Raw genomic sequence first — 22955 nt, forward strand, 5'->3', positions numbered from 1 at the left:
AAGTCCAGATATCTTCAGGAATAGGTAAATTAAATCTTTTTTTTTTAATTTTTTTTAATGTTTATTTATTTTTGAGACAGAGAGAGACAGAGCATGAACGGGGGAGGGTCAGAGAGAGAGGGAGACACAGAATCCCAAGCAGGCTCCAGGCTCTGAGCACAGGCTCTGGGCCTCAGCACAGAGCCCGACGTGGGGCTCGAACCCACAGACCGTGAGATCCTGACCTGAACCGAAGTCGGACGCTCAACCGACTGAGCCACCCAGGTGCCCCGTAAATTAAATCTTTTAGTTGATTTTCCTAGTCTTTAGAATTTTGATGAATCATAAAATATAAGTGACTTGGATTCTCAGTTAGCAAAGTACTATTTATTTATGTTTTATTTCTATTTTGTAAAAATTAGTCCAATATATTAAATTCAAACATTATGTGAAAAATACTTAACCTAGTCCTGTATCTTCCTATAAACCAACATAAGGTTGAAAATGATAGAGACTTATAATATTGGATTTTTCTGTTCTTTTTGGAAGGGGTTTATAGAAACCGGAGCAATGCCTTAAATATGTTTACCATAAACACATGTGTGTGTGCATTTGAAAAAAACTTTCTTTATTGATGGCATAAATAAATTTGACTTCATTGCCATTTCAATCAATTTATACCATTCATAAAAAATATTATGAAGAGGCATTTTTATAAATATATAAGCATAAATATTTTAATATAGAAACAATGACATATACATTTAAATGTTGTTTGTGAAGATACATGTTTTTTCTTCCAAAACTTAGCTAAGAGCTTTAGGAAAAAATTAATAACTAAAGAGATTTTTTATTCTTTCAATTCTTCATCATCCTAATTTATAATGTTCTTGGCCAAGATTTAAAATGTAATCAGTATTAGTATTCAGTAGGATTCTGAGAATCAGCAGATATTGTCCTAATATTGCCTCAAACTTTGGCAATCCGTTTTATTACAAAGAATCCAAAATACAGTAAGTAATGTATTTGAAAGCTATAGTTAAATTTCTATTTTATCAAATAGCAAAACAACAACAACAACAACAAATAAATTGAATTACAACCAACAGACTGAATATGCCTGCCATTCAGATTATGTAAGGATAAAAATATGTTTCTGATCATGAATGGAAACAAACATAGAAGGATAAAGAAGACGAAGATACAGTTTTTTGTATTTAAGGTGTCTTAAATAAAATATAGAAGCTAATACTTAATTTAATAGAAAGGAGGCTAAATTATCTTTATACTATAGATATAAATAATTCCAGTTGATTATAAAAGATAGAATTATTCATCTGGGTAAGGAACTAGAATCTCAGTAAAGAGATTTGGGTTCAACTTCATAAAATAACAGGTTTTGACTAGAGAGGAGGGAAAAGAAGGGATGAGTTTTAGATATTTGGAAGAAGGTAAACTAAGTAAGCAGCCTAATCCAGCCATATAATTAGCTGTCTGGTCTGGGACATCTTTTCGGACCCTCATAATACTCATCTTCAACTAGACTTATTTAGAGCAGTGCTGTTAAGATTACAGATAATTTGGCACGTCATAAATACTTAAAAAGACAGATTTGAGTATATCAGAAGCATTGAAAGGTATAGCGACATAGTCCAGAAGGCCTTGTATATAAATTAAGGAGTTTGTTTTTTAATACTCACTAAACAGTTGTGAAAGGAATGGCTTAATCTAAACTGTGTATTAGGACAATAAACACCATATAAGGAAATATAAACAAACTAAGAGATTGGATTTTGAGTGAACAATTAGACCACTACTAGGTAAGGGATTATGAAATCTTAAATGAGCAATGGAGGTGGGTGGGAACAAGGAAGTACGATGAAACAATTTCGTGCATTCTTTTAAAAAATCATTATTTTTAATGTTTACTTATTTTTGAGACAGAGACAGAGTGTGAGCAGGGTAGGGGGCAGAGAGAGAGGGAGACACAGAATCAGAAACAGGCTGAAGGCTCTCAGCTGTCAGCACAGAGCCTGATGTGGGGCTCGAACCCATGAATGGCAAGATCATGACCTGAGATGAAGACGGACACTTAACCGACTGAGCCACCCAGGCACCCCAAATTTAGCGCATTCTTTAATGTGAGGGTTAAAAGGTGACTTTGAGATTTCTAGTGTCAGTGTTGGAAAGGATATGACAACTCTAAAGAACTAATTTACAAAAATCAAAATCAATCTAAGACTTCTACAAAAATGTAGTTTTCTAAAAATCTACCAACAAATGCTAAAGTATTTGGTTTTAGGAGTTTACTTTATAAAATCAAAACCTGAAAGAAAAAAAATCAAAACCTGTATAAATTTCAACATATTAGAGATTTAAGCACAATGTAATTTTAATTTTTTTTTATTTCAAGTTTTAAATTCTAGTTAAAATATATGGCAAAATTGGTTTCAGATGTAGAATTTAATGATTCATCACTTACATATAACACCCAGTACTCATCACAAGTGCCCATCAGAGGCAAGGGAAGCAAAAGCAAAAATGAACCATTGGGACTTCATCAAGATAAAAAGCTTCTGCACAGCAAAGGAAACAATCAACAAAACTAAAACACAACCTAGGGAATGGGAGAAGATATTTTCAAATGACATATCTGATAAAGGATTTGTATTCAAAATCTATAAAGCACTTATCAAACTCAACACCCCGAAACCAAATAATCCAGTGAAGAAATGGGCAGAAGATATGAACAGACATTTTTCCAAAGAAGACATTCAGATGACTAACAGACACATGGAAAGATGCCCAACATCACTCATGATCAAGGAAATACAAATCAAAACCACAATGAGATATCACATGACACCTGTCAGAATGGCTAAAATTAACAACACAGGAAACAAGTGTTGGTGAGTATGCAGAGAAAGGGGAATTATCTTGCGCTGTTGGTGGAAATGCAAACCGATGCAGACACTCTGGAAAACAGTAGGAGGTTTCTCAAAAATTAAAAATAGAATTACCCTATGACCCAGCAATTGCACTACTAGATACTTATGCAAAGTATACAAAAATACTCAATATTCATATGTATATTCATATATATCCATATGTATATTCATATATATTCACATGTATATTCATATGTATATTTATATATATTCATATATGAGTGACTTTAATTTAAAGAAAAGAGATTTAATTGTAGCCTTGCAGAAAATACCATCTTCACTGTTCAGTCTCAAATATGATTATGATATATCCCCATGTTAAAAGTTACTAATTCTTAGGAATATTAGGTGACATGATTCAGTTTAGTATGTTAAGAAACTTTCTCACCCTAGTGTTTATTCAGTGGTTAGTTTTTCAAGCCATTACTTCCTAACAGAAAGTATGAGGGTATGTATGACATTTGCTGTGGATGCCTGTAAATATCTCAAAATTAGGAAATTATTATCTATATATTAGATGCAAACGGGTCGAATGGTACGAGAATAAAAACAATTTAGAGAAAATTCCCAGCTTTAATTGTACTTAAACTCTTCAATCTCCCTATACTAAAAATGTAACGAAACAGCCTTTACTTAGCTTAAGTTTCTCTGCCTCAGTATGGTCTCCAACACAGATGCCAGGGAGATATCAAATGGCCAAAACTTTGCAAAATAAGAATTAAAGAAAATAAAATGAAAGGGCTGCTGAATTAAAACTAAATTACAAACTCATGGATGGTAAGTTTTATGGATTCATTGAACTATTTACCAATTCTTAACATAAGTCATTTTAGGAAATGAAATGCTTAAGACTATATTTTTATGGCTCTATTTATTCATTAATTTTATGACTTTGGAAAGGTTATTGATCTCTTTTTCTATGTGTCTTACAGGCTTTATGACATAAGGATACTGAACCTGAAAGCAATGAGTAAAATGTGAATTTCTTTGCTTATACTAACCTTGAAAATTATTAATGCTAATAATTGGAAGGGAGTCACAGAAAATGGTGAATCCAGATTCAAACCAGTATACTTTGTAAAGTCAACTTTGTTAGTCTACCTAAAAATTGATGTTATTCTTCAGTACCCTGAAAACCCTTGAAGATGTGAACTTTTGAAACATACCCTAAAGGTACTATTGATGGAATAAGAATCCAATGTGTTTGTGGTTCTCTGGTTTTACCTCATCTTTTTTCCACGTTACTAGGCTTAGCTACATCAGCTGGAATATGTAAGAAAGTAAAAATTGAATTAAACTAAGTAAATTTGATTAAAAATTCAGGTGGGAAAAATTAACATGAGGATCCAATTTGAAGAGAGAGTGAATAGAAGCCTTATTATAATGCCAAGAGTCTATGATGCGCCCAGCAAAGTACCTGGCCCTTAAACCATCTTTCAGTTTTCACTATTTTCCAATAGATGCTGTTACTAACAATCTTTTTTTGAGGAGAAATGTGAGACCCTGCAAACATCATTAGTTAATTAAAAGTTACCCAGCTAGGACACAGAAGGCCCAGGGTTCTAATGTGGAAATGTCAGACAGCATAGAATATTTACATGAATTTAAGTCAGTTTTCACCTATAATTCCAAGATTTCTCTGACATGGGGGGGTTTCTGGTGACTATGCCCAGCTTTTCCTTCTATTTTTGAATCTCAGCTATTTATTCAGCAAATGTAATACCACTTTTATGTGACTAGGATTAAATTCAGAATCAGTGAGGGGCGCCTGGGTGGCTCAGTCGGTTAAGCGTCCGACTTTGGCTCAGGTCATGATCTCTCGGTCTGTGTGTTCCAGCCCCGCGTCGGGCTCTGTGCTGATAGCTCAGAGCCTGGAGCCTGTTTCAGATTCTGTGTCTCCCTCTCTCTGACCCTCCCCTGTTCATGCTCTGTCTCTCCCTGTCTCAAAAATAAATAAAACATTTAAAAAAATGAAAATTCAGAATCAGTGCCCCCACATTCAAATTAATCAATTGTCAAAGTAAGATCTTTCTCTGTTGGCTTCCTATTTAATCCTAATAAAAAACTGAAGTGAACAGCACAATTCCTACACTATTAACTCTAAATTGAGACTTTGAGAATTTTTCATTTCAAGGTTTTCATAATTTTATCTTCTCAGCCACTGTATCCAATTAAAAAAAATTAATATGAACTAGGTTAGTAATACAACTGTACAATTATATTTCAGCATGTGTACTTTTCTGGATATCCATTCTTGTCTGTCATTAGTATTGGCTTGCATGATTTAGAACATTCAACATTAATTAGAGCCCTGAAAATTGGCTGTGCATGCTAAAATATGGCTACTCATAACTTCGCAGAGATTTTCAAGCACCTACTTTGCTCTTATCTGGCTCTTTGATTTATCTTTGATGCAGTCCACCATTTATATAAAATTTAGAGATTGATTTATCTATTAAATTTCTGAAGGAGGTAAAAGCAGTTCATCATTTTTCTTCTGCTTAAAAGTGTTAGATCTACATTAAGATCATTTTCCATTTCTCTTGGGCCTTTTAAAATTGTGTTCTAAGGTGAGAACAATGAATTAGCTGACAGAAAAAGGTTTTACCTGCACTGCCAACCTTACAGTACATGATAAAAGGATCTTATGTAGTTTTTATGCAGCCCATAATGGCTGCTGGCAGGCACCTGTGACAGACAAGGGCCAGATATCACCTTTATTTCACAGATCTCACAAAACAGCTAGCGAATTAAGGAAAGAGATAAAGTGAAGGATGAGAACTCCAACTCACTTCGTTTAGAAGGGACATGGCTTACATTTGTCTTTTCACCTTTGGAAAAAAATTGCAGAATTGCAATAAATCAAACTTTTCACAAGTTGAAATGGCTTGAATATTTCTTGAAACGGTAAGAAGTGTGTTGCAAAATTAAGACTCTTACTACATAAAATGAATTTAGGATGAGCCTTGGAAACATTGGGCTAAGTGAAGGAAGCCAGATAAAAGGCCATATATTATGATCCTATTTATATGTAATGCCCAGAATAGGCAAATCAATAAAGACAGAAAGTGGATTAGTGGTTGCCAGGAATTGGGGGAAAGACTTTGAAGGGTAGGTGCCAATGAGAAGAGGTTTCATTTTAGGGTGATGAAAATTTTTTAGAATTAAATAGTGGTTGTGGTTGTACCACTTTAGTAAAACCACATGAATTGGACACTTTACAAGACTGAATATTATGGTATCTGAACTACTTTTTCTTCCAAAAATGGCCTTAGACACACTCTGAAGATGTTGGAAGCTAAAAATCTACATGAAAGAAATGTCAATTTGACCAAAAGCTAGGTAGTCTAAGTTTAATAAGAGTACATATTCTGAAGATAATTATTTTTAGACACTTTAAATACACTTAAAGTAAAATATTTCAGACAGTAGGCAAAGCATGAAGTCCTAGAGTTTTCACATATATTCCTTTTTTATTGTGAGTATGAGGTTGAAACCCAGTAGTCCCAAAACGCTTAGCCTAAAAGTACTGAAGAGTTTACTTTTACAAGACAAACACATAAAATAGCTAACAGATTAAAAACTAGAAAAGCAACAGGGACCAGAGTCAAACATTAGAATTTCTATTATTCTAATTTTATTTTCTAGTATGGAAATATACTTCAATGACTTAATATTATTAATTCTGAAGTAGATAATTCCATGACTGAAAGAATATAGCTTCTCTCTCTCTCTCTCTCTCTCTCTCTTTTGGAGATATCTAAAATGCTTTATTTTAATGAAATGGTACATTAAAACTGATTTTTACAAATAAAACCATTAAGTTTATATGCTAATATTATAGCAGCTTAATGTGATGTGGTTAAATATAATGTTTATTGAGAGACAATTGCGTGTATGGCTTCCTCAGAACTTAATCCACCACCCTCTATACACACACACACATTTCAAATGCCACTGAAAGCACAAGAAGACAGCAATGTAGAGACTCTGGCAAAAAAAAATGTATAGCACTCAAATAAATCCCCATGTTCTGTGTTTCTCGGTAGAAAAATTCAAACAAAGCATCTTATTTTCTATACCTGCACTGTATACAAGTTTAATTGCACATGAAAATAAATGTTTTACATTTTGGTTTACAGTTATTTAATTTTATTTGCTAACCTATCTTTTTAACAACAAAGTAGAAATGTGATTCAGTATCCAGTATTTTATAAAATGAAGAGTGAAAGAATTAAAGGGAGAAACATCAAAGGAGAGTACCAGAAAGAATAAGACTATTTTTACCTTGACAATATGGAAATGGTTTTAGGTACCATTTAATAAGCATCTATTAGGAACCAAGTTTTGCTTATTTACAATGTCAAATAATCAATCCTTTTATCATACCTACAATTCATTATAAAAAATCCTATCATACCTACAATTTATTATAAAAAAAAGTCCAACCTGAGCTATAAAACAGTATTCCCAAAGTCACGTAAATTTATAAGTTAACATTTAATGTCAAGGGGTGGCAGGAAGTTAACATTTAATGAGATTAGAACATATGTCAGTTTGAATAAACTCCACCATATTATACTACTGATTATGACACACACATGTGTGCACGTGTGGAAAAATAAAAATTAGTAAAAGTCCTCCCCTCCCTCTAAATGGGGCAAATATAGGGGTGCCTGGGTGGCTCAGTCAATTAAGCATCTGGCTTCAGCTCAGGTCATGATCTCAAAGTCTGTGAGTTCGAGTCCTGTCTTGGGCTTTGTGCTGACTGCTCAGAGACTGGAGCCCGTTTTGGATTCTGTGTCTCCCTCTCTCTCTGCCCCTCCCCTCTCATGCTCTGTCTCTCTCTCCTTCAAAAATAAAAATAAAAACATTAAATAAATAAATAGGGCAAATATTTATAAAACATATTCTATAAAATTTGGTATTTAAATGATGATTTACAGAGCTATTTTATAATCACTCAGTTGACCATATTTAAATTAAAGGCAAATAATATATTTAAGCCATCTATTACCTACAAAGTTGGACTGCACAACAAGTTCCTCTAGCATAGTGGTACACAGCAGCATGAAACACCATGGGTGGAGCATACTTAAACAGCAGGGTAACATTAAAAGCCATTTATTTCAGTTCAGGTAGTGTTGTAGGTCATGTAGTTACCATAATTTCTGGTGAAAGACAATATTGTATAATAAATCATTAATGAGAATGATAGTAGTGTTATGTAGAATGCATTTATCAAATTTGAAGGGAAAATGGCATCTTTCTCAAAAGGAATTACACCTTAATAATGTATATATTAATTGATGTATATTAAATTACAAATATACTTGTATATATACAAATATACAAATAGCACAGAGTGGTTACATACACATATTCTAGGTATCTCAGTATATCCTGTCTTAATATTTGGATATGGTAAAATACAGTGCTCAGTGCTTTTAGAATTTAAAAACATCGCAATACATCTTCCTCATAATCTGCATGAAGTATTTATAGTTATCAACATCAAGTTTTATGTCTGTATTTTAACAATTTACCTATCCATTATTGTTCTTAGGACATTAATGATATGTTCTACCATGGTATCTTTAAATATCCATTAAAATACATTCTTTACATACCAAGAAAATTTTTCTGTGTACACTACCATTAGAAAAACTACAGTATTACTTTAATGTGTTTTATGAAAAAGCCATTCCAGATTAAAGAACACTAATGGGGGCATCTGGGTGGCTCAGTCGGTTAAGCTTCTGACTTCAGGTCAGGTTCTGATCTCGTGGTCTGTGAATTTGAATCCCACATCGGGCTCTGTGCTGACAGCTCAGAGCCTGGAGCCTGCTTCAGATTTTGTGTTTCCTTCTCTCTCTCTGCCTCTCTCCCACTCTCTCTCTCTAAAAAAAAAAAAAAGAAGAAAGAAAGAAAGAAAGAAAGAAAGAACAAAAAAATAATGCTAATGGGATTCTGGGGTGTCTGGGTGGCTCAGCTGGTGAAGCACCTGACTCTTGATTTCAGCTCAGGTCATGATCTCACAGTTCCATTAGTGAGATTGAGCTCGGCATCCAGCTCTACACTGACAACACAGAGCCTGCTTAGGATTCTCTCTCTCTCTCTCTCTCTCTCTCTCTCTTTCTCAAAAATAAATAAATAAACATGAAAAAAAATTTTTTTTAAAGAATGCTAATGGGATTTTGATACCGTGATAAAGGTTGGTGTTGTAAAAAACTGATACAATAACAGACGTTTTTGGCTAGAATTTAAACAAAGCAAAACTAAGACTAAGTCTCATAAATATTTAAGAAAATTAAGTCTTGGGGTGCTTGGGTGGCTCAGTTGGTTAGACGTCTAACTGATATCCATTTGTTTTCTGCTCAGGTCATGATTTCAGTTTGTGGGATGGAGCCCCATGTCAGGCTCCACTGTGAGTGTAGAGCCTGCTTGGGATTCTCTCTCTCCCTCTCTATTTGCCCCTCTGCTACTTGCATGCACATTCTTGCTCTCAAAATAGATAAATAAATAAAATTAGGCCTTTAAATTGCACATACAAAAAATCATTGAATAGGCATTTCTGGAAATGAAATGATAAATCATTTTTTTCAGAGTTATGTTATTGCTATGATTTGATGTAATAATGGAGACATTGATTTACTCTAGGGTTATATTTTTATGTATACAATGGAGAATATAGCATTTATTTATTGCTCTATTTATGTCCACATATACTCAGTTTATGTCCACATTGGTTGACTCTGTTTTAGTCAAATGAATCAGTCACTATCATGAGATATAGAGGTACAAAGAGTGAGAGAAGAAAGGGAGAGAGGGAGAAAAAATTAGAATTGACATTTTAATAAACTCCACTGAACCAGGCTAAACCTAGAGAGCATATTATTATAGACCATATTTCTCTCCCAATGTAACTCAGAGACACTAGTCAAGATTTGCTTCTTTGTGAAAGGAAAGGTTGAAATTGAGAATAGCAATGTTCATCATGTATAGCAAGGGTAAACAATAAGCCCTCCTAATATAAATCAATTAGTCAAGGAACACAAATTTTGTTCTTTAATTATTTTTGTCTCGAGTGGCTGAATTCTTTAAGCATAGAGTTACAAGGCATAAACTTTGTCCAAAGAAAGCAACTGAAATATGAAGTGAAAGAGCATTTCCTAATTTGTCTGTCTTTTCTAATTCCAACTAGGATACACTTGTTCCTTATTTTTTGTCATAATCATGGTAGGAAGCGAATATATGTGAAAAAGTTGAAAATGATGATGAAGAAGTCATTCACAGTGAGATGGGTCAAGACCTCCTTGCATCTAACAATGGGCCTCACTGGGTACTTCTTCAATTAATGTGAAATAAGTCCTGGGGCTCCTTATAAAATTTTGGTACACTATTGTCAAATGACGTTTGTATAATTATCTCAGTTGCTCACTGAAACACAATTTTGTAAAAACACAACATATATATACAGGCATAAATTTTAACTGCATGGGAACTTTCAAATTCATATATATATATATATATATATATATATATATATATATATATATTTCTGTTAGATAATATTCATATATAACTTTTAAGTTCCCAATTTGGAGCCAGACTGACCTTTTAAATATACTAGGTATAAATATAATTTTATAATTTTAATTAAAATATTATTTTTGGTTTTGCACCTATTTAGTTGAAAAGAATTATCTATTGTAGAAGTGTATCTAAAATGATGCTGGTGCTCTTTCTATTTCTATTTCTATTTCTATTATTTCTATTTCTATTTCTTTTCCAGCTTGCTTTATCTTAGAAATTCTCATTTAATACATGGTGAACTGGATCTCCAACACTGAACATGGTGCTCCTGACCTTCTCACACTCTTTGTAGGCTGACCTCAAGAAAATTCTACACCATTTAGAACCAGTTCAGTTGTTAACAGCATCTCAGAGAATGATATGAATTCTCTAGATAACATGATTAGAAGGTACTGATTTTATCCAAGAATACTTATTGAAATTTTACACATTCTATAATGAATACAATGTTGTTCATTATAATATTTGAGTTTTCATGCTTCCCTTGAGATGCATGCATGTATGATCAGAGGTTTGCTTCACAAGAGAAAGAAGGGGTAGAATGGAAGCTGGCTAGACAAACATTATTATAGGAACCTTCATAACCACAGCTACCAAGCATGCAGCTATTGATTGATCTGTCTGTATTTGCATAACTGTCATTTAATTTTGGATTTATTATATTTAAAGCAAATAAAATAATTTGATACTTTATAAATTATTAATAACTTGCCTATTAACTCTGTTAATCATCAGCTACCTATTTGGTTAACTTTATAAATTCCTATTTCATTACATTTAGAATCCTTAACTATTTAAGACAATTCTTAACAATAAATGACTTTTTTTTCCCTAACTAGATATATAAATACCTAAATATTAAAGAGATCATTGAACAACCATTTCTCACCATTGCTATTGAGGTTTGAAAGCTCAGGGGTGGTCATGACATTAAAGGAAACACTGGTATTTGTTTCCATTTATACTTTTAGAGTATTGTATATTAACAAAATTATATTAATAATATAATTTTTAGGTTTTTAGGTGCTTTATTTGAGAATTTTTAATAGTTTATGGAGACTACATGAGCATAACGAATACTTAATAACATAGTTTATCATTCACTGTCCATTTTGGTTACTTAAAACTTCATTCAGTTTCTAGTTGACAATTTAGTCACATATTATACAGGTACTTATTATGCCATTGGTTATTGGCAGGAAAGAGTCAAAAGTGTTGGTATAGATATTCATATGTGTAGCAAATAGCAATGGAGATGAACCAAGCACTGCTTTATGTAGAAAGAGGTACAAACCTCACACAAAGATATCTGGAGCTAGATATGCTATACACAAAAGATAACATGTTATATGATTCCATTGAGATAAAGCTGAAAAGTGAAAGTAATCTATGGCATTGGAGGTTATGCTAATGCCTGGAACTTGATGTAAAGGTGTATCTATGGAGTTAGCAATGTTCTATTTCTTGATGAGCATGTAGTTATACAGATGTGAAAATCACCAATTACAAAATACGTATATTTGTGTATTAAATTTAGTTTAAAATATATAATAAAAGTATTAGAAGCAGAATGCTCTAACTTTGTAAAAAATCTTTCAAAAATCAGGTACAGTGGCTTTTTGAACTTCATTGTAAAAGATACAAAAGAATTGACTCGTGTTGTGAAAACAAAGTTAAAAATATGGATTTTACCACATGGAATATTAAACATAATAAACACATCTTCTAATTACTGTTAAAATGATATTTATGAAGATTTGTAAGAATTTTTATGTTAAACTTTTATTTACTTATTTTAATTTTTTAAAGTTTATTTTGAGAGAGAGAGAGAGCAGGAGAGGGGCAGAGAGAGAGGGGGACAGAATCCTAAGCAGGCTCCGCACCATCAGCATAAAGCCTGATGCGGGGCTCAAACCCACGAACGATGAGATCACGACTGGAGCTGAAATCAAGAGTCAGGCGCTTAACTGACTGAGCCACACAGGCACCCCAGTATGTTAAACTTTTAAAGTGAAATAAAGGGGCACTAAATATTTAGTAACATAAAATAAAATTTAAAAAATGAATACAATAGTCATCTTTATATTATATTAACATGCCTTCTTTTACTTTTTCTACTGTATGCTTTTTTGTATCTTTAAATTTTCTCAAATTAACAGATTTGAGAAATTTATAACCTAAAACCATGTCATAAAAGTGCTCATTTCCATTTATCTAATGAATTGAAGACAGGATTTTATTATGTGTAAAATATCTCCTATACTGGAAATTTATGTAATTTCTTACCATATATTATTTATAATAGAGGAATTTGATGAATGATTAAGGAATACATGATATTCATCTCAAGAATAGCAATACAGTTATTATTAAATTTTACAAAGGGCTTATAAGAGGGTTAAAATTAGCTTAAAAAGTATAATTTTTCTTTCACCATAATTTTCACTGTTGTTATGTACCCTGAAATTATGTTATTTAAAAAACATTTTAGGGGCGCCTGGGTGGCTTGATCGGTTAAGCGTCCGACTTCGGCTCAGGTCATGATCTCATGGTCCGTGAGTTCAAACCCCGTGTCGGGCTTTGTGCTGACACAAAGCCTGTTTCAGATTCTGTGTCTCCCTCTCTCTCTGCCCTCCCCTGTTCATGCTCTGTCTCTCTCTGTCTCAAAAATAAATAAACATTAAAAAAATTTTTTTAAACATTTTAAATACATAATATACACTTTTTTAAATGTTCCTTTTTTTTTTTTTTTTTTTTTTTTTTTTGAGAGAGAGAGCAGTCTGGGGAGGGGCAGAGGGGGACAGAGGATCCTAAGCAGGCTCTGCACTGACAGCAGCAAGACTGATGTGGGGCTTGAACTCACAAACCATGAGATCACGACCTGAGCCAATGTCGGACACTCAACCAACTGAGCCACTCAGATGCCCCCATAATATGTAATTTGTCATTGAGAACCATTTATGAAATATCAACTAACTCATATGCTAATGGTCTGTTAAAGTCCATGTCACAATAATTATCGTTCCCTAATGAAGGCACATAATCAAAGCTTTATTATGAGGGTAAGCATGTATAAGAAAGGTATAGACATTCCAAAATCTCAAACTGGAAAAAAGTGAGTATTAAGGGTTCTTTTGCCCCAAAACCCTTGTAATCACCTTTTTTGGATGGTAACAAATTCTTGAGTTTTACTTCTATCATAAAGAAATGGAAGCTGGGGAAGTTATTTCTTGTGCTTGATTGGTCAACAGTGCTACAGTCTTGGTGCACTAGCTACTGTATCTGCATCAGAACACTCACAATAGGTGAATTTTTCGTGAATCTCATGCTTGAATTAAGGGCGGGAAGGAGGGCAACCTCCACCTCTGATCACTGTACCGCAATCCATAGACATCTGTTTGTAACAGCTCATTGCTAGGTTGGGATGACCCAGAAAACAGTGTTTATTAGTTATTCAAATAGATTTTTCTAATTGAATGATAACATTGTGTTGAATATTTGTTTAGACGACAAAACAAATATGCAATCCCAGGCTTCCTGCCTTTCAATTCAGATTTAATCGAGTATGGTCTTGGCAAGGGGATTGAGAAACGCTCCTTCTAAAGCAGTTAATCTCAACTCCTGTTTCTTTTTTAAGAATAACAGTGTAGAGGAATACCTCAGGGCAATGAAATAACTGTTTGAGGGAATAAAGCCAGGCAGTTGCTAAGAATGTTAAAATCTGAAAACACTGGTTTTCAACATGCTACCACTGGAGTAGCTGAATAGATGTCACCTAGGAACTTGCATGAAAAAAAAAATCAACTTCATTAGAAATTCTGGAGGTGGGACCCAGTAGTGTTAGCAAGCTCTGAAGGTGAGTTGCTCCATGGTATAGTTTGAGAGCTATAGGTGTAGATTGGTACATAAAAGAGTGATTCTGTATTTTGTGTGGATATTGGATTTAAACTTACAACAGTAAATTAAAATGAGTCCTTGAGTAGAGAATTAAATTCACTGTAAAAATTCTGTCTAGAAAAATGATGTCTATATGTAAATAACTAGGCACAGGTCCTTACAGAATCTCTTATTTATAAAGGTCTACAACACTGTTGTTAGTAGGCTAGTGTAGAAAAAAGAGACGACTAAGTTAAATTATTGTTTTAAATTTATATGACACTATTCATATTATTCAAGCTTTTTGACAGTCACTTGTTTAACTTTATCCTCAAATTCACCAAGAAAGTGATCTGGAAATATCACATATGCTTTTTATGGACTGGAAAGGAGACCAAAGTTTTTGATGAAATTACTTAAAATTTCATGGTTAAGAACAAGCAGGGCCAGAATTTCTGATTTTGAATCTGATATTCTGATGGATGTATTTTAAGAAAAAATGGAAGGGAAGATCAATTTTTGCTTGACAGGCATAACCACTCATGAAATTTATCATGTGTATGTGTGTGTGTGCTATTAGATTCCCTACCATTACAGAAAAGGAAACTGAGCTTTTATGTGAAGCTCAGAGCTATAATTAAAACAATCAAATTCAGGATCTCTAAAAAGATTCTGAATAGATTGCAGATTGCTTAAAAGCAGAATATAATCAAGCAAATTCAGAGAGGATTTAATAAAAACTTCTCCTGTCTTAATTATATGTACCAGTTCAATGGAGAGCCTTTAATAAAGAGGGATCATCTTGTTTTGCTTTTAGCAGAGACTCATTATCTTGCCATTTGTCATAACAAATATTTATCTTAAAATTTGTATGTGACCGACCTTATAACTTTTCTCTCTGTGCAAACTATCTGCATCTCAATTTCCCTTCAACAACAAAAAAGATAATTCAAAGCTCACTGGGTTTCACATTTTGGGGTCTGTACGCAAAAGTAAGTGAGAGACTGTACCCTTAATTACCACCACTTGACTTCTATCAAAATATAATTTGTTTCAACTATGTAGAAATAGAAATAAGTGAACCAGGTTATAAACTAAATTGACAGCATGGACCATATATTATTCTTTCTGTTCACATATTACATTGAATATGTTACATTGTTTAAAACTTAACTTTAGTACCCGCATCAATGTATGTAGAATTTTCATGACAGAAAAATTAAATTAAATTGAACTGGATATCTATTCTATGCCAGGCATTATGCTAGATCCTAGGAACTCCCTGGTGAATAAAAAAGAGATTGCCCTTCATGGCAAAGACTGATAATGAACAAATAATTTAAGTGTCATAGATGTTATAAATGTGGAAATACACAAGGACTATGGATCCAACCTAGATAAAACAGATAAGTTCTTCCAGAGTGAATTGCATGAGACCTGAGACCTAAAAGTGAGTTGTTAGATACCTAAATGAGGTAGGTATGGAAGAGAGATTTTGTTCACTGAGAAGAGCATGTTCAAAAGCATGGAGAATGTGGCTTATTCTGAGAACACATGGGTAAAAAGCAGGGTGGAAGTGTAGGGTAAGTACTGTCAAAAGTGTACTGAAGAAAAAAGAAGAGGCCATTTACAAGGCCTTGAAGGCCAGATATAGGCCTTTACCCAAAGGTGGAAAAAAAGAAGAAATAGAATATACTTTTATTTTTAAAAAAATATTGAACAGGGATAAGAGAATAGAAATAAATTGAGAGGTTTTGTGGGATAAGATGAAAACCAGAGCTTGAAGAGGAAGATTAATTAGCCCTGGGGAAAGAAGAAAATATGGAGATTAATATGGGAGAATTATCGCTAACGAATTTGAAGGCTGTGACAATAATGTGATGCTTGTAACTTAATATCTAATATGTAAGGGAGAGCTGTGAATGTGTCTCCTTTCTTACATATGAAATAAGTTTGCAACTTCAAACTTTATACCTGATCTAGGTGGAGCACCTTAATTTTTTTTTCCTCTTCTATACTTTTCTCACCTCTCAGCCCACATACAATATGCTGTCTTTCTACTCTTTGTGAAACTAAGACTAATCTTGATTTATGGCTATCTTCAATTTGCAATTTTTTTTTCTATTTGTGAAAATAGTCCATGAATCATACTTTGGATAGAATTGAAAATGCTTTTCATGACATAGTTAATAACCATACATTTTGGAATTTTTTCCCACTGTATTTAGAAATCTCTTATGATCAGAATCACAAGAACAAGATGGTAAAGGGATCTGTGGGGCATTCTAGTTCATGATCCTCCCCCTGCACAACTACAGAAATTCTGTGTTGCATGGTAGATGGAAGTTAGACGCAAAAAACCTGAGCCTAAATTCCAGGCTTTATAAACTTGGGCAAGCTGTTTAAGCTTCTTAAGCTTCAGTGACTATCTGAAAAATATTGAAAACAATATCTGCTTTTAACATAACATATATAAAGTATATATTACCAACAGTGAACAATAAATGTTAATTTTTTTCTATAAAATATTTGGACTAGGTTTTTGTTGTCAGTTGTTCATTACTATTTGTTAAGAAGTATTACCGTTAGAACACATCACTACAACATTAATGTTAGTAAGTGTTATTATAAACAAGGATCACTGGGGGCGCCTGGGTGGCTCAGTCGGTTAAGCGTCCGACTTCCACTCAGGTCACAATCTCACGGTCCGTGAGTTCGAGCCCCGCGTTGGGCTCTGGGCTGATGGCTCAGAGCCTGGAGCCTGCTTCCGATTCTGTGTCTCCCTCTCTCTCTGCCCCTACCCTGTTCATGCTCTGTCTCTCTCTGTCTCAAAAATAAATAAACGTTAAAAAAATTAAAAAAAAAAAAAAAACAAGGATCACTGGTTTTAAGGGCAGACTGGGAAACATAATTTTGCAGACATAATTGTTTATAATTTAATGGCTTGCAATATATTTTATTTTAAAAATGGAAGTCTTACTAAGAGTCTTATCAAAGAGTGCCATGATATTCCTACAGTATCTGATATGTGCACTGTGCTTGATGTGCAATTTATACTCCTTATCTAAATTTGAAAACAACTGTTATTGCAAACCACAAAGTAACTGAAACCTTTAGGGTTTGAATAACTCTTTCAAGTTCACTCACCTAATGCTTACTGGAAATGAGCTTTTGAACAAGGCCTATTTGGTGCCACAGACCACCCTCTCTACATTTCATAACATCATAAATCAAGAAAAGAAATTCCACAAAATCTTTTAATTTAAGATGAGATCGAACAAGAACTTCCAACCAGGAACTTGAGAGATACACTTCCAGGAACAATAGCACTCTAAGTTGCTTTGCTACAGGCAAGTAATGAAGTCTTTGTTGTCCAAATCATCAAAGTCCTTGTGATTGACTTTTATCGCACTATAAAAATGAATTTATTTACATGCCTTAAGTCCAAAGTCTCTTTTCCTTAGGGATTATAAATATGAAGAAGCTATGTGTTGTGGAGATTATTTTCCCCACTGTCTTCTGTGGGAATTGGACACAGAGGTCTAGGCTGTGGGGTGCATATTCCATAGACTACTCAAGAATGTAAAAAAAATAATAATTTACCATCCACCAAATTAATGTTCTGCAGTAGTAGGGAAAATAAACCTATGACACATTTGATTCTGCTGGCTCTGACTTAATTACCTCAAGACTCAAGACCCAGTATTGAAGATGTTATAAGTTCTAGATGGTCCTCCACTATCACTACCAAGTTACAAAATCCCTTTATATATTAAGCCAACACAAAATATTCCTGACATGCTACACATTGGTGAAAGTAGCTTCCATTTCACTGCTATCTCTCTGGATACTGTCAAAATAATAAAACTTAACTGCCATCTAAATTACTCTGTGACCTATTTGCTTTAGGCAATAAAAAATATAAAAATGATTACATGTATTTTATAGTCTAATTTTTAGACAAAGTAGCAACACTCCAAAATAGCAGGATGAAGTAGATTGGAGAAGAATCCTTTACACAGCCCCTCTCATTTGGGACTGTGTTTACATTATGCATGATAGAAGCAGGTGTTTGCAAGATACAAGTTCACACACGCACACAAATTTACATAGGTGCTAAATAATTAAATAGTTACATTTGGTATGCTGTACATAGAGCAGTAGCACAGATGAGTTTGCAACATTAAAGGCTTTTGGATTGTGGAGTTATAGTCTGGTATTCAGATTGTTGATGGATTTTTAGTGTGGGAACAGGGAAGAGCTAACTGTACTGATGATTTTCAGATTGCACACCCCCGCTATTTCTCATCTGCTGAAGTGAAAATCATAATATTGCACTGAAGCTGAGCATTAAATTCTTCAGTTCATTTGCATTCACCTCTCCCCTGAGTCCTATTGTCCTCTCTCTTTTTATGTTATAGCACATGATTAATTTATTCACTCACAATTACACTCGAAACAAAGCTTAAATTTAAGAGGTAACTTGTTTTAAAGAGGAGAGGTGAAGACACTGCCTTTAGATGATGAGTTCAGCCTGAAATTTAGTTAATAATAAGAACTTTATGGTATGAGAGTTTTGAGCATGGAGTAAAGGAAATCTCATTTAAAATGGAGTGGCGATGGGGCACCTGGGTGGCTCAGTCGGTTAAGCCTCCGACTTCAACTCAGGTCACGATCTCGCGGTCAGTGAGTTCGAGCCCCATGTCGGGCTCTGGGCTGATGGCCTGGAACTTGTTTCGGATTTTGTGTCTCCCTCTCTCTCTGCCCCTCCCCCGTTCATGCTGTGTCTCTGTCTCAAAAATAAACGTTAAAAAAAAAAATTAAAAAATAAAATGGAGTGGCGAGCGTGCCCGGGTGGCTCAGTCGGTTGAGCGTCCGACTGCGGCTCAGGTCACGATCTCGTGGTCTGTGAGTTCGAGCCCCGCGTCAGACTCTGTGCGGCTAGCTCAGGGCCTGGAGCTTGCTTCGGATTCTGTGTCTCCCTCTCTCTCTGCTCCTTCCCTGCTCACACTTTGTCTCTCTCTCAAAAATAAATAAAGATTACAAATAAATAAATAAATAAATAAATAAAATGAAGTGGGGGAATTCCTGAAGGGGGCGCTCTCACATGTACCAGTACTTGCAGTCTGCCTAATCAGCGGGAAGAATATAATTTTTACACTGAAGAGTTTCACATAGGAATTTTATTTCCCGCCTTTGAAAAAAGTAAGGCAGATCTCTACGTGCCCCAGCAACAACACACTATCTACCACTTGTAGCCAATGAGAAACCACCACAACTTCATTATTGCTGTTCTCCAGTGAACTTCTGTTAAAAATAACCCTTCCCAATTTCCTCCTAAAAGCTACTAAAGCTGACCTTCTCTTGGCCTCTTCGAACTTGACTGTTTGCCATAGTTTGCTTGTCTCAAATAAACTCATTTTGCTAGCAAAACAACTGGCCATTTTAGTTTTAGGGTTGACAGTCTTACATATTGTAAAGTATCTATGTATTAGACCATTTGGTGATATTTGTGTATATGTTATTACAAAGACATAGGGCAGTCATATTTGTAATTTTATGGCAAATAAAATATATATTTGCATAGAGATAACTTGACTTACCTAAAGCTTTAGCATTTTAGCCATATTTTTTTGTTAAGTATTTGCTATTAATTTGAAGATTCTGGCTCCTATTATTATTATTATCATTATAAATCTCTCTCAAGAAATGTGATTTTCAAGTGAAAATCACATAGCATATAAAAGTTCAATAATTTAATCATCATATCATTTTTAGGAAAATAAATCTGGAAAATAAATCTGAAATCCAGGAATTTTTACTATAGCAAAATAATTTTTAAAAAATATTTAAATTTGATGAATGATGAAATTATCACAATATTAGTGTCTTTATATAGTTCTGCTTTTATGAAGTTTATCTGGGACTCAAAATTAACAGATTGTTATTAATGATGTTGATCATTCTTCATTCTTTATGTATATGTATATATACATATTGATATATATTTATAGACACGATTTTTAAAAATATGTACATTTACATATATATGCATTTCTTGATGCCTCTCACAGAATGCCTAATCCTACAGCAATCACACAGAAAACACAACCACTTGAAATAAAAAAATATTATCTCCTTTATCACTTTTATACAGACTTATCGATGTATTTTCTATTAGCTATTTGGTAGTATAGATCCTGGGAATATTAAGTGATACAGAAAGGTATTTCTTAATAGAGTTTTATGTTCTACTGACATTCATCTCTAATACTCCAATTTTTTTTTTTTTTGGTAATTTCCTTATATTTATTTATTTTCAAAGCCATAGTAACTCATCATTCCTCTACGGCTTCAAATAGTATCCAAAGTAACCAGACCTATTGGCATTTTTCTGTTAATGTCATCTATAAGTTCCATGGTTTTAACGGCAAATACTGAGATAGTAATGTAGGGTTGTATTATGTAGTGAAGCATTTTGATTTCCCTTATAACCCAGCACTTTCTTCTGTACCACTACTTACTACTATTCATCTCTGTTTACAGTTATTATGTATAAGTATGGAGATTAAGTGTATCTGTGCTGAAAAACTGCCACACTCCTCAAATACATTTGTAAAAAAGCAGTTTCTAAATAACACATATGTCAGTAGTGTGAATGGAGACAACATCTTATGCATGCCTTTAAATGTCAGTGAAAACATGTGCGGGTGTTTGGGTGACGCGGGGCAACAGGGAAAGCTCCTTTAAATCAGGCTCATTAGTCCCTTTGCCCTTCTTTTTGTATTCACTTACTTTTTAATTGTTTCCATAAATGTGTAGATATTTGTTTTTCCACTACAGTCCTACAGAATTAAAGGGTATTCTTAGGATTAAGAATTACAAAACAAAAATAAATAAATATATTTTTTAGAGAATTTCTGAAATCCTAGAAAAATCTTTTAAGGTAGTAAATTTCCTCCCTATGGGACTTTTTTCCCTTTTCCTTTCCCAGTTAGAGCAACACTAAACTGTGCTATAATTTCCCAGATTTCCTACAATACTGTTTTTTGTTTTGGTTGATCTTCACTGTTGTGAGCACAGTGCTGTTTGTTTGACATATGCAAGAACTGTATCTGATTATTCATAGAACACAAAACAGCTTCATGGAAAAGTCTGAAATTTCTAAGCAATAAAGTATTGTGGTGTACTGATACTATAGGTAAGGGAATTTTCCTTATTGGGATTGTCTGTCTATTGATAGATATTTTAGCACAGAAGGCACATACCTCCTTACCTATTCATTTATATACAAATACAAACTAATTATAGAATATAAAGTCAATGCATTTATAAAAACACAAACTTTCTTAGTGGGAACAAACTTTCTTAGTGGGAAAAAGAAATAATTCATTTCTCTGCACGAGAAGCAAAAGTACCTATGTTTCTTTTCCTTTGCATGTACCACCAAGTACAGTCTTAGGGTTAAGTAGGACTTAGATCAAATCAATCTCACGAACCTGTTTGATGTTTGTCTCCTGACACCCTTCTTTGGAAAAGACAAGGTCTTGTGACATTTTATCCATTCATTTAATCAATGCATGTATTGAGCATCTATTTTATTCTGGGCACAGTGCTAGCTACTGGTGACCCTGACATGGACAAACCAGATATGCTCCTCTCCTCATGGATTTGGTGCATGTTCCCTGTGGAATTCAGATGGTATTCTCTGACAGGACACTGAAGTCCTCATGATTTTAGCAGTATTTTCTTTACCCCCTTTTTCAAACCTCTTGTATTTTAAGAGGTACATTTTATTATAACATTTTTAATAATAACTAGGAATAATTTTAAATAGGAAATATGTGATTGAAAAATATGCCTTATCTGTCCTTATCATATTATAATTTAACCAATAAAATTGAAAAGAGTGACATCCATATATCATAGTAAGGGAAATCTACAATTCACCTGGTAACCACTGATAAACACTTATACAATTTGCCCAGATTGGTTTATCACATAACAATAAACTGTAAAGAAAACTTTTCTAGGTATTTTTAAGTCTCAATTTTTCTTTTGACAGCAAATGCTAATGGCATTTGCAATTTAGCATAGCTATTAACTGATATCAGTCCAAAGAGAAGTCTTATTCCAATTCCCACTGAAATCCATGCACTTCCTAATACTGAAATTATTCCACCTTTATTTAAAAATCTTAAATTGCACCATTTTCATCAGCGGCACATTGCTTGGAAGCAGTTTTCCCAGCAGTCCTTTTTACCACACATCAATCAACATGATTAGTCCTGCCAAATACTCAAAAGAAAGAAATAAAAAGGTGAAAATAAGACCAACTTGCCAGGTATAACTTTGTAGTTCAAATGATTTGAAATCTCTGTACTAGTGATCATTGTAGCCCTGGGAATATTTAGAGGAAAGTAGTCTTGAAGTGAAATTTATTTTAAAAAAAATCTTTAAAGAAAAATCTATTTTCACTTTCTTGAATACTCCTTTCTACAAAAATGTTAAATGGATGGTGATGAGCTCCTAAATTTCAATTCCTAATAATTTAGA

The 22955-nt window shown here is 33.7% G+C and overlaps 2 long non-coding RNA genes across 4 annotated transcripts in view; one reads left to right on the plus strand and one right to left on the minus strand.

Moving 5' to 3' along the window:
* The window catches only part of LOC125933895 (uncharacterized), a 167117-nt gene that overhangs the window by 130650 nt on the left and 13512 nt on the right, over positions 1-22955 (plus strand). The window lies entirely within an intron of this gene.
* Positions 1-22955, minus strand: part of LOC125933896 (uncharacterized) — a 64295-nt gene that overhangs the window by 40295 nt on the left and 1045 nt on the right. The window lies entirely within an intron of this gene.

The sequence above is a fragment of the Panthera uncia genome, assembly GCF_023721935.1.
Source record: "Panthera uncia isolate 11264 chromosome A1 unlocalized genomic scaffold, Puncia_PCG_1.0 HiC_scaffold_16, whole genome shotgun sequence".
NCBI classification, from domain to species: Eukaryota; Metazoa; Chordata; class Mammalia; order Carnivora; family Felidae; genus Panthera; species Panthera uncia.